The sequence below is a fragment of the Primulina huaijiensis genome, chromosome 7, assembly GCF_012295235.1.
Source record: "Primulina huaijiensis isolate GDHJ02 chromosome 7, ASM1229523v2, whole genome shotgun sequence".
NCBI classification, from domain to species: domain Eukaryota; kingdom Viridiplantae; phylum Streptophyta; class Magnoliopsida; order Lamiales; family Gesneriaceae; genus Primulina; species Primulina huaijiensis.
In genome coordinates, this window is record NC_133312.1 from 10,350,652 (window position 1) to 10,361,404 (window position 10,753).

Consider the following 10,753-nt stretch of genomic DNA (forward strand, 5'->3'; position numbering starts at 1 on the left):
AAAAAAAGTAATAAAGTCACGCCTATACAATTGGCGTGCCTTGTTTATTAAAAAAAAATTAATTAAGACACGCCCAATTAAGTGGCGTGACTTGCTTTAAAATGATTTTTTAAAAAAATAAGCAAGTCACGCCCAGTACATTGGCGTGACTTGCTTTAAATTTTTTTTAAAAAATTTAAGCAAGTCACGCCCAATCAATGGGCGTGACTTGGTTTTAAATTTTTTTTTTAAAATTAAACAACTCACGCCGAGTTAATTAGCATGACTTACTTTTATATATTTTTTTAAAAAAATTAAGCAAGTCACGCCCAATCAATGAGCGTGACTTGGTTTTAATTTTTTTTTTTAAAATTAAGCAAGTCACGCCGAATTAATCGGTGTGACTTGCTTTTATATACATATTTTTTTTAAAATTAAGCAAGTCACGCCCAGAAAATCGGCGTGACTTACCTTTATATATTTTTTTTACAAAAAATTTAAGCAAATCACGCCTAATTAATTGGCGTGACTTGCTTTAAAAAAATATTAATTAGATTAAATTTTAAACATTTCCTATTAATAATGAAAAGCTCATCATAATAAATGATTTTTAAATTTCCTTAAAAAATTAATAATAATTACAAAAAACAAATAATAATTATTAATTAAAAGAACAAAAAATAAATCAGCATAGCATACAAATTATATTTTAACATAAATAATAATTTTTTTCTATAAATTTAATATTTAACATAAATAATTATATTAATATACATACTTTATATTAACGGTTGAATCAAAATTTACCTGCAAAAAAATTAAAATTAACTCAAAATTTGAGTCAATCTAATAAACAAATTACATAAAAAAATAAGAGAAATTTACATGCAAAAAATTAAAATTATCTCAAAATTTGAGTCAGTCCAATAATTACATAAAAAAAATAAGAGAACTTACTCGAGATGAAAGTGAGAAAAACTTAAAACACAACTCTTCCTAATATATGGGCAAAGTAGGCGGATGCTTCCAAAACAAAAAAGAACACATGCACATGGCTTTAAAGCCTTTCACTACCATCCAATTTTCGATAAATCAATCTCACGTGGCTTTTCAGCTTTTGACCAATTTTATTACATTGCATCGATCGACGAAAATATTATGCAGCTTTAATATTGCATTTGTTTGTTGCAGTCTTTGTCTTTAATATATGTGATGAGGCGTGAATTAATTAAAACAACTCATATTATTATTTTTTTTTAAAAAAAAAATGCAAGTCACGCCGATGACGTGACTTGTATTAAAAATTTTTTTTTAAATCACGCCTCTTTGTTGGTTTGTTTGTCAAACTTTTTTGTTTTATTTTATTTTACTAAATCATATGTACCATGAACATTTAAAAAGCCCCTCAGAAACCTCTCGATTATTTCCCCCAAATCCCAGTTGTCTCGATAAAAATTTTCAATTTCGTTTTCCCTCGTTCCGGGGTTCCTTTCAATAATTCAATTCCCATTAATTTCAGTATTCAATTTCAACGATTCATTCTATCTAGCATCTCAAATGCCAGGATCCACCGTTTCGACTTCGAATCAATTGTCTACAGCTCGTCGTCGAGCATTAGAGAAGGATCCACTGACGCCCATTCCCGATTTGGCCGCCGCCGCCGCCACCTTTACTAGTGGCAGTGACACCGTCAGGCTTACCGCGGTTGGCACAGATTCCGCGATCCAGAGAGACAGCAGAAAAATTCCACAAACCCAATCCCGAAAGAGGTCATCAAAGCCACGTTGGCTAACTTTGGTAAGCATTCTCACTAAGAACATAGCATTGTTAGTTGTAATTGTGGGCCTTATCCAGATGTCTAGATGGGCTGTCATGAATTCCAGCAGCAACACGGAGGGCTTTGAATTAATTTGCGGGCTTTGAATTAATTTCGGGGGATTTCGAGTGGAAGTTCGCAGAGGTGCAGAGCTTCGTTAAGGCGACTGTGAAGGTCTTGCAGGTGCAGGTGTCCAGAGGTCTATATGGCTGTCATGAATTCCAGCAGCAACACGGAGGGCTTGGAATTAATTTCGGGGGATTTCGAGGGGAAGTCCGCAGAGGTGCAGAGCTTCGTTAAGACGACTGAGAAGGTTTTGCAGGTGCAGGTGTCCAGATGTTTATATGGCTGTCATGAATTCCAGCAGCAACACGGAGAGCTTTGAATTAATTTCGGGGGATTTCGAGGGGGAGTTCGCAGAGGTGCAGGGCTTCTTTAAGACGACTGTGAAGGTTTTGCAGGTGCAGGTGTCAAGATGTCTATATGGCTGTCATGAATTCCAGCAGCAACACGGAGGGCTGTGAATTAATTTCGGGGGGTTTAGAGGGGAAGTTCGCAGAGGTGCAGAGCTTCGTTAAGACGACTGTGAAGGTTTTGCAGGTGCAGGTGGATGCTATTGATCGGAAAATCGAGGATGGCGTTGGTTTGGTGAGGAAGTAGTTTGGCGAGAGAATGGAGAAGAATGACGAAAAAGTGAAGTTGAAGTGGAAGGCTTTGGAGGTAAGAAGTGATGCTTTCGAGAAGATTATCGATGGGTTTCAAGGAAAGAGCTTGCTTTCAAAGGAAGTGTTTGGAGAGTTCTTCGAGGAGTTCATGAAGACTAAGAATAATAAGTTTAGTAGTGATGTGGGTTTGGATGAAATTAAGGATTATGCAAGGGAGATAGTGGAGAAGGAGATTGAAAAGCATGAGCCGATGGATTGGGGATGGTGGATTACGCATCAGCGTCGGGAGGGGCGAGAGTGGTGAAGCATTCCGAGGCATATTGTGTTGGAAAACTAGGTGGGTTGATAATTCGAAATAGGGTAGCTGCAGATTCACAGAAGATGCTTATGCCTTGGAGAGCCTGGACACTGTTTTCCAATTAAAGGTGGTAACGGTTTTGTCGTGATCCAGCTTAGGACTGCCATAGTGCCCGAGGCTGTGACGCTAGAACATGTTGCTAAGAGTGTAGCATATGAAAGGTCCAGTGCTCCAAAGAATTGCAGGGTATCTGGATGGTTGGCAGATCAAAGATCGAGTGATATGGGATTTGATACTGAAAAGATGTTTCTATTGAGCGAGTTCACTTACGATCTTGAGAAGAGCAATGCTCAAACTTTGAATGTATTGGACTCTGCGAAGTCTATGGTCGTCGATACTGTTAGGCTCGATTTTGAATCCAACCATGGGAGTGCTTATCATACATGCATTTATCGTTTGAGGGTTCACGGTCATGAACTCAAGTCTTTGCCATCGCAGGAAATGCAGTTTTGATACTTCTTGTGAGTAATGCATTATGTATTGTCATATATCAACTGTGTTTTGTCACTGAGTATTGTATCGTTAGCCTGTTACTGTTGATCAAGTATGCTCCATGTTTTCGTCATGCTACGTCTTCTCTTAATGTGCCATGGCCATTTTGTGTCTTCTGTTACATTTGGTTTTATATCTTTAGCTGAATGCATAAATGATAGTTAATACATTAGATGATAGAGTATCAGGTGTAACACATGATTTTCATTGAATTACGATTGGGATTGAATGGAATATAAACATGCCTGAATGCTGAACCAAGAAAATCGCAGTGTGTTATAATCTAAATCTATCATTTGGCAAAGAATTTATATATGATGGATTGAAAAGGGCAAACACAAGAAATATGAAGTAGACATCACAATTCACAAATATGTAGATCTTATGGAAATTCAACTCATGTTTTAATTCTTTCTACTTTACTGTTTTGTGAAATGGATTAATTTTACCCCAGACATGTATTTTCCCCTTTTTTTGCAAAAAATAAGTGTCGACAAATTTGATAAAATGGTAATACTGTTTTCCAGTAGGAACTACTATTAAAAGGATAAATCTATAATTTATTGAATTAATCGGATAATATTATCAATTTTTTTAACTAAAAATTTATTAATTGTTTTGGTGAAGAACAAGCTTCATGTTTTTTCAGGTTGATATAATTAATGAGAAATTACTTTTAGCAGTATATGAACATTAAAACTTCATTTGCGAAGTAATACTGAATTTTTGTTTCTGTTGAAAATAAGGGTGGGCGTCGGTCGGTTCGGTCCGGTTTTTCTCTATAACGGTTCGGTTTTCGGTTTTGAATATATTTGGTCCAAAACCAAACCATTTTATTACGGTTCGGTCCGTTTTTTTGTAATACGGTTCGGTTTATGTGGTTGGTTATATACGATTTTATAATATTTTGTTAAAAAATAAAATTATACATCACTTGATGTTTGATGGATGCAACAGATATAAAAAAAACAATGACAGAAGATGAGTAGAACATGTATGATTACAATACACTTATGACTTAACAATCTAAGCTTCAATAACAATTCGAAATACAGTTTCAAACAGTAGCCCTTTAATAAAAGGATACACAGTCATTAAATTCTAATTCTAAGACTCCAAAATGCACATAGATTTTGCATCTCAAATCCAATATATTTAACGATATGAGCTTCAATAACAATTTGAACTTCCAATTGTCAAACTCCAAAATCATGTTTTGCGAAATTAGAAACAAATATGACATTAAATTCATCACAATAGCATGATAAATCACAATCTTGAAGCATAACTTAAATATATATAAACTTACTGAAATTAACAAAGATCTTTCCCATTTATTAGCACATTATACAAAAAGTCCTATAGTTAAATATAATATGGTCGGTTCGGCTATTTCGGTTTTCTGAGGATCAAAACCGTAAACCGAACCGAAAAACCGAATTTTTTAAATTTTGAAACCGTAACCTGCCGAAAAACCGATAAAACCAAACCATTTAAACTGAATTTTTCGGTCCGGTCGGTTATTTCGGTTTTAACCAAACTATGCCTACCCCTAGTTGAAAACTTTCATTATTTAAAATTGTTTTTAATTGTAGTTATCTGAGAAAATGTAGTCTCCAAAGATCAGTACACGTAAATCGCATGCATAATTTAATATGTTAATTAATTTAATTGATTTAAAAGAATTAAATGATGAATTCAACATATTTAATTTATTTTAAATAGTTATATGTTTATTTTTATGAGATTTAAATGCATTTCTCGAGTTTGAGTTTTTCAGGTGAATATTTGATGCTTGACCGAGGATAGGAGACCGGAGACGGTTAAGACAATAAAATTAAATGTTATATTTTATTTTAAGTTAAGAAATTATTTATTTTTAATTATTTATGAAATATAACATTTTAAGGTCAAATTTAATTTATTAGATGAATTAAAATATTTTAAACATTTTATTTGCAATTTTCGAAAATTAGAAGTTAATTCTTTAACTTATGGTTTATTATTTTTTAAATTTTATGGGCTTAATTATTTAACCTAATTAGTAATTTAGTCACTTAATTAATTTAATTAAAAGTTAAAAAAAAAAGAAGGAGTAGCATCTATAACTCATGCACACACACAAACACACTTTCACACACACTAAAAAAACTTGAAAACCTAGGGTTTAAGGCTCCCTTTCCAACAGCCATCATTTTCAAATTTACCTACATGTTTCTTGAGATGTTCGCAAATTTTTGACAAGGAAAACATGTAGCAATCGTCCTCCATTCATCCTCTTCGTTCCCTCACGCCGGTATTCGTTTATTCGAGCGTTTAGACGCAAAGGCATGTATAATCTTTCATTTTTCCGCATCGATCTTGTCATAGTAAATATTTTGATGTATATTGTGTGTAAAAATCAGTATATGTTATGCAAAGTTTGAGCGATGATGCTTGGAACGATTTTGGAATAACTTTTAGATCTCAAAAACCGAATCTGCTGTCATTTCGAATCCTGCGAATTTTCGATCGATTTTCTGGAAATTTTTTCAACATATGATTTGTAGTACTATGTGTTATCTTCGATTCGATAGCAAATTCATATTTTTCTGATAAGAAACGAGGGAGATATAATTTTTACCGTAAAATCGCACAAGTTGTGAAATTTCTGTGTCACAAAACCCGTCATCCTTTTTTTTCGAATTATGCGACTTATAGGTTGGTTTTCTGGAAATGTTTTCAACATATGATTTGTAGTACTCTGTGTTATCTTCGATTCGATAGCAAATTCGTAATTTTCTGATAAGAAACGAGCGAGATATGATTTTTATCGTAAAATCGCACAAGTTGTGAAATTTCTGTGTCACAAAACTCGTCACCCTCTGTTATTTCGAATTATGCGACTTATAGTTGGGTTTTCTGAAAAAGATTTCAACATATGATTTGTATTACTCTGTGTTATCTTCGATTCGATAGAAAATTCGTAATTTTCGGATAAGAAATGAGAGAGATATGATTTTTATCGTAAAACCGCTAAAGCTGTGAAAATTTGTGCATGTTCTTTATGTTTTCTCAAGTTTTGGTTGCAGGCTTCGTTGGGATATCCTGTATCTCTGCTGTTCTGGTTAGGGCAGCATGTCCAGAGTGTTCCAACGAAGCCCTCGACGTTTTTAAGTATGTTCGACGTGCAAAAAGAACATGTTTTATATTTTTTAGGTATGCGAATTGTCATTTGACCAATTATGTTACCGGTTTGGAAGTCGGAGAACGTGTCCGAGGACCTCTCCACCTCGGTAAAGCATGAACAGATTTTGATCAGGATTGGGAAGCGGTAAAGCATGACCAGGGACCAATCCACCCGGTAAAACATGACTGGGGATCTTACGTATGTAGGAGTGGACGTTCGGTCGAAAGGCTGTGATGATCCCTGCCAGCCCAGTACTGTGGTTTACTTTGATCAGGCGCATTATGTTATGGGTCAATTGCTTTGAAACATATCTCTACGCAAAAATGATAATGATTATGCATGTTTAAGTATGTATGATGCAAGCACGTTTATGAAAAAATTAATGAAATGGTGGCACATTTATGTTTATGTAAGTATGTTCAGAGTTTAAATATGTATGTGCTACTTTTAAATGCATGTGGATTTAATTATGCATTACTTGCTATTTTCAGTTTATACATATTGCGTTTTTAGACTCACTATACTTGATCGATGCAGGTGAGGACGAGCACAAGGATGCGAGAGGTGGGGACTAGTGAGTTGGCTCGGACTGTGCGGAAGCCTAACCCGAGGACCGCTTAAGTTTTCAAGAATTTTATGTTTGTTAAATTCATTTACTCTGATGTTAATGAAATTACTTCATGTTGTTTAAACAATTACTTTTTGCAAGTTTGTTTTGATTATGACATTGATAACACGAAAATAGTTTGTACTCGTTTATATTTCAAATATTTAGTCAAGTCTATAAGTTTTTACGATTTTAAACGTAATAAGCATTAAAGCATGAGTTTTTTTAGTTGCATGATTAAAGATTTGAATCACATTTAGCATGTTATATGAATATTATTTCATGCATGTTGGTTACGGGCTGTATTGGGATGAGAATACAATTATGCCCTCGTATTGACCGAGTAAGCGTTAGTCACTGCTTTGTATGGTCTGGAATCGTTTAATTAGGATATGTATCATTTTTTTCTTTCTTTATATGGTTGAAATGAATTTTTTTTACCTTATGGCGACAAAGTTATTAAGTTTGGGAATTAAGTGTACATTTCACAAATTCTATTAGTTTAAAATTTAAGATATCATAATAGCTAGAGCTATTCATTAAGATTTTGCCTTTGGGTAGTAAAGTATAAGTATTTATGTTATTTGGAAATATATTTCTTTGAGTTAGTTTTGAAAATGAATTTGAATGATCTTTGGTATGAGATAATAATTCATATTATCAAGTTATCAAATAAAGTTAATGGGATTTGATGTTTAAGTTAGCATATTTTGTGAACTTAATTTTTGATTCACATAAGTCATGAAATTTGAGATGAACAAGTAAATTATACAAGCATGTATTTGTGATTGGATTCTTGTTTGACACCATAGTATTATTTTGGAGTTTTTATGTCCAGTCTATTAAATAAGTTTTGGCTATGACCTTAATAGTTAATCTTATAGGTTTGTTAGAGTAGAGTTTTTTTTAGATACTAATAGTATATGATTGATTGATGGATTACTTTGGAGATTCATATAAGAAATTGAATAGTTGTCATGTTTTGGGAGTGGAAGAATATTTGTCTGTAAAAGTTTTTTAAGAATTATGATATTTGGAAGTAAACCAATGGGGTATAAAAAAAAATTTAGATGCTATACATTATAAGAAATGAAGACGCTCGAGGAATTGTTTAAGGTTATTTAGAAATATTGGTATTAGTGATTTTAATGACAAATTAAGATTTGTCAAATTAATAATTTTAGGATATTATTGTGGATTATAGAGATTTAAAATCTTATTACATGTGGTATAAATGTATGTCATGAAAAACAAAGGATATAAGTGTTAAAGATAAGATTTAATCAACAATATTTTTATTTTGGATTGTATCATAAAATATAAGAATTTTGGTTCAGCGATTACTATTATTTTGGAAAGTGTGGGGAGTCTATATTTTAGATTTTTAAAATTTTAGCAAGACATTTGAGAGATCAGATGACGGAAAGAGAGAAACGATAAATGAAATTTGTTTATGTTAGAAAATTAAGCTCATGACTTTGCAGAGAAATTAAAAATTTAGCACTAGAATGACTTATTTGATATTTGTCATTATAGACCTTTGAAGTGTTATTTTTTTGTGTTTAAGAAATTACAGATGTTGGGATAAAAGAATAAAGTTTAAGATATGTACAAAGACTCATCTATAAATTAGATTTATTAGACTTAAAACTATTGAATTAATGTTAAAAAAAATCATGAAATACAAACTAAGAATACAGAAGTTCATATAATTTTTGTAAATTTGAGTTTATATGATTTTGAGAAAATATTATGTGATGATTATTACATGAGTTAATTGCAAATTTTTGGAAGTAGATAAATTAATTATAAATTATGTTTAAATTGGTTGACAATTGGGATTTTTATGATTTCTATGGTCCAGAAACCTCTATTTTAGAATTTGGTCGTCTAACCTTATGAAGATGAGGACACTTGGAGAATTGTCTAAAGTTATTAAGAAATAATTGGTAGTGTCATAAAATATTTATTTTTGGAGATTATGAAAATTTGAATCCAAGTTCTAATTGGTGATTAAGAGTATAGTTGTTGTCGGGAGACATTTATTGTGGGGCCTTTAACTCCTAATCGTGATTACAATGCAATTTGATTAGGGTTAATTAATTACAGCAGAAAACGGGTTTAAAATTTCTTTATAATGAGCCCAAAATATGTTATTTGAATACTAAAAATAGTATTTCATCTCACATCATAAAATCTGCCCACATATAATCAAAACAACTCATACAACAAAAAATCATATCCTCGGGACATGCCCCGGTATATATATAAAGACATAAACATATATACTGGAATAGACCCTAAACCTCAACTCAAACTGTGACTCCCTCCAGAAGCACCATCTCCGGTCTCCTGATATCCTGGAGTACCTGTCATTGTCAACATACAAAGACAACAACAACCCCTTTGGGGTGAGCAAAGCTCAGTCTGAAGCAACCACAATATAAACCACAGATATCTAAACAATGATATACGATATGCAATGAATGTATGTCGTGGAGGTATCAGGTCAAATGCCCAGCAACTGAGCATATATCAGAATCAATCGAATCGCTATCAAATCAATGCTCGAGCTGGCACACCGACCTCAATCAGGGTTACTCGTATGATAGCGTCGACAAAGCGCCATCAAATCCCCAATCTCAATCAATCATCGGGGCCACAAATGGCTATGCTTTAAGAGTCATATAATACCAAACATAGCATCGTGTTCACAAACCCCAGAATCAAATCCAATCATAATAGGTATCCAAAGATCACAGCTCAACGTGTATGTTATGTATGCCACAGAAACTCAACAAATAAGGCATATAGACATGTATTCTGAATCAAATCAATCAAACATATATCATATGATACAGACACATGTCGTATGTAACTCGCTCGCAACATACCTCAAATTTTCGTTCAGTCGATGTTGCTTGAAGATATCAGTATAATAATCTATCTGCATCAATAACATATTCATTTCAATAAAAAACATCATTCAAAATTGTAAGGTCCAAAATTAAGATAACGTAATCCAACTGCATGCAAATCTAAGAAATATGAAAAATGAGTAATTAACTGATTTTAATTGCTATTTAATGATGTGACATACATGTTTACATGTTAAATATGATTTTATTATCATCATGCATAAAATTGTATTTTTAAGGAATATTCAAGTGACGATCGAGGAACGGGGACCGAGGGCTGAAAAATGTAAAATGTTTTTATTAAATAATTATTTTTAATTATTTAAAATATGGTTGTTGGATATTCATATTTTTGAAAAAATAGGAGTTTTGAGGTGATTTTATTCGCAAGGACGTAAATTTTATCGGTGTTGATTTTTCAACAAAAATGCAAGCTTTTTGGCAACCCGACTATTTAATTCACAAATTTATTTAATCAAAGCTATGATAATATTTTATTTAAATCCTAAACAAGCACTAATGGGCCTAAACTTGGCTTAATAGGCCTAAGCTTGAGTTAATAACTTTGTTTACTATATAATATACAAATCTCCACCCAAAACCCTATACAAGTCACGGACACACACGACCACACCTTTCAAAATTCAGAAAACTCTCTCTCAAGACACACAACACACAGCATTACACACACAACATATTGAAGGGATTTTTGAAGGAATTAAGGAAAAGCTAGCCAAGGTTTCACTCCA

General features: G+C 32.8%; 1 pseudogene; it reads left to right on the top strand.

Annotated features, from left to right (window-relative positions):
* Positions 1-1,388: 1,388 nt before the first annotated feature.
* LOC140981771 (SUN domain-containing protein 1-like) lies at positions 1,389-3,445 on the top strand (annotated as a pseudogene).
* The last annotated feature ends 7,308 nt before the right edge of the window (positions 3,446-10,753 follow it).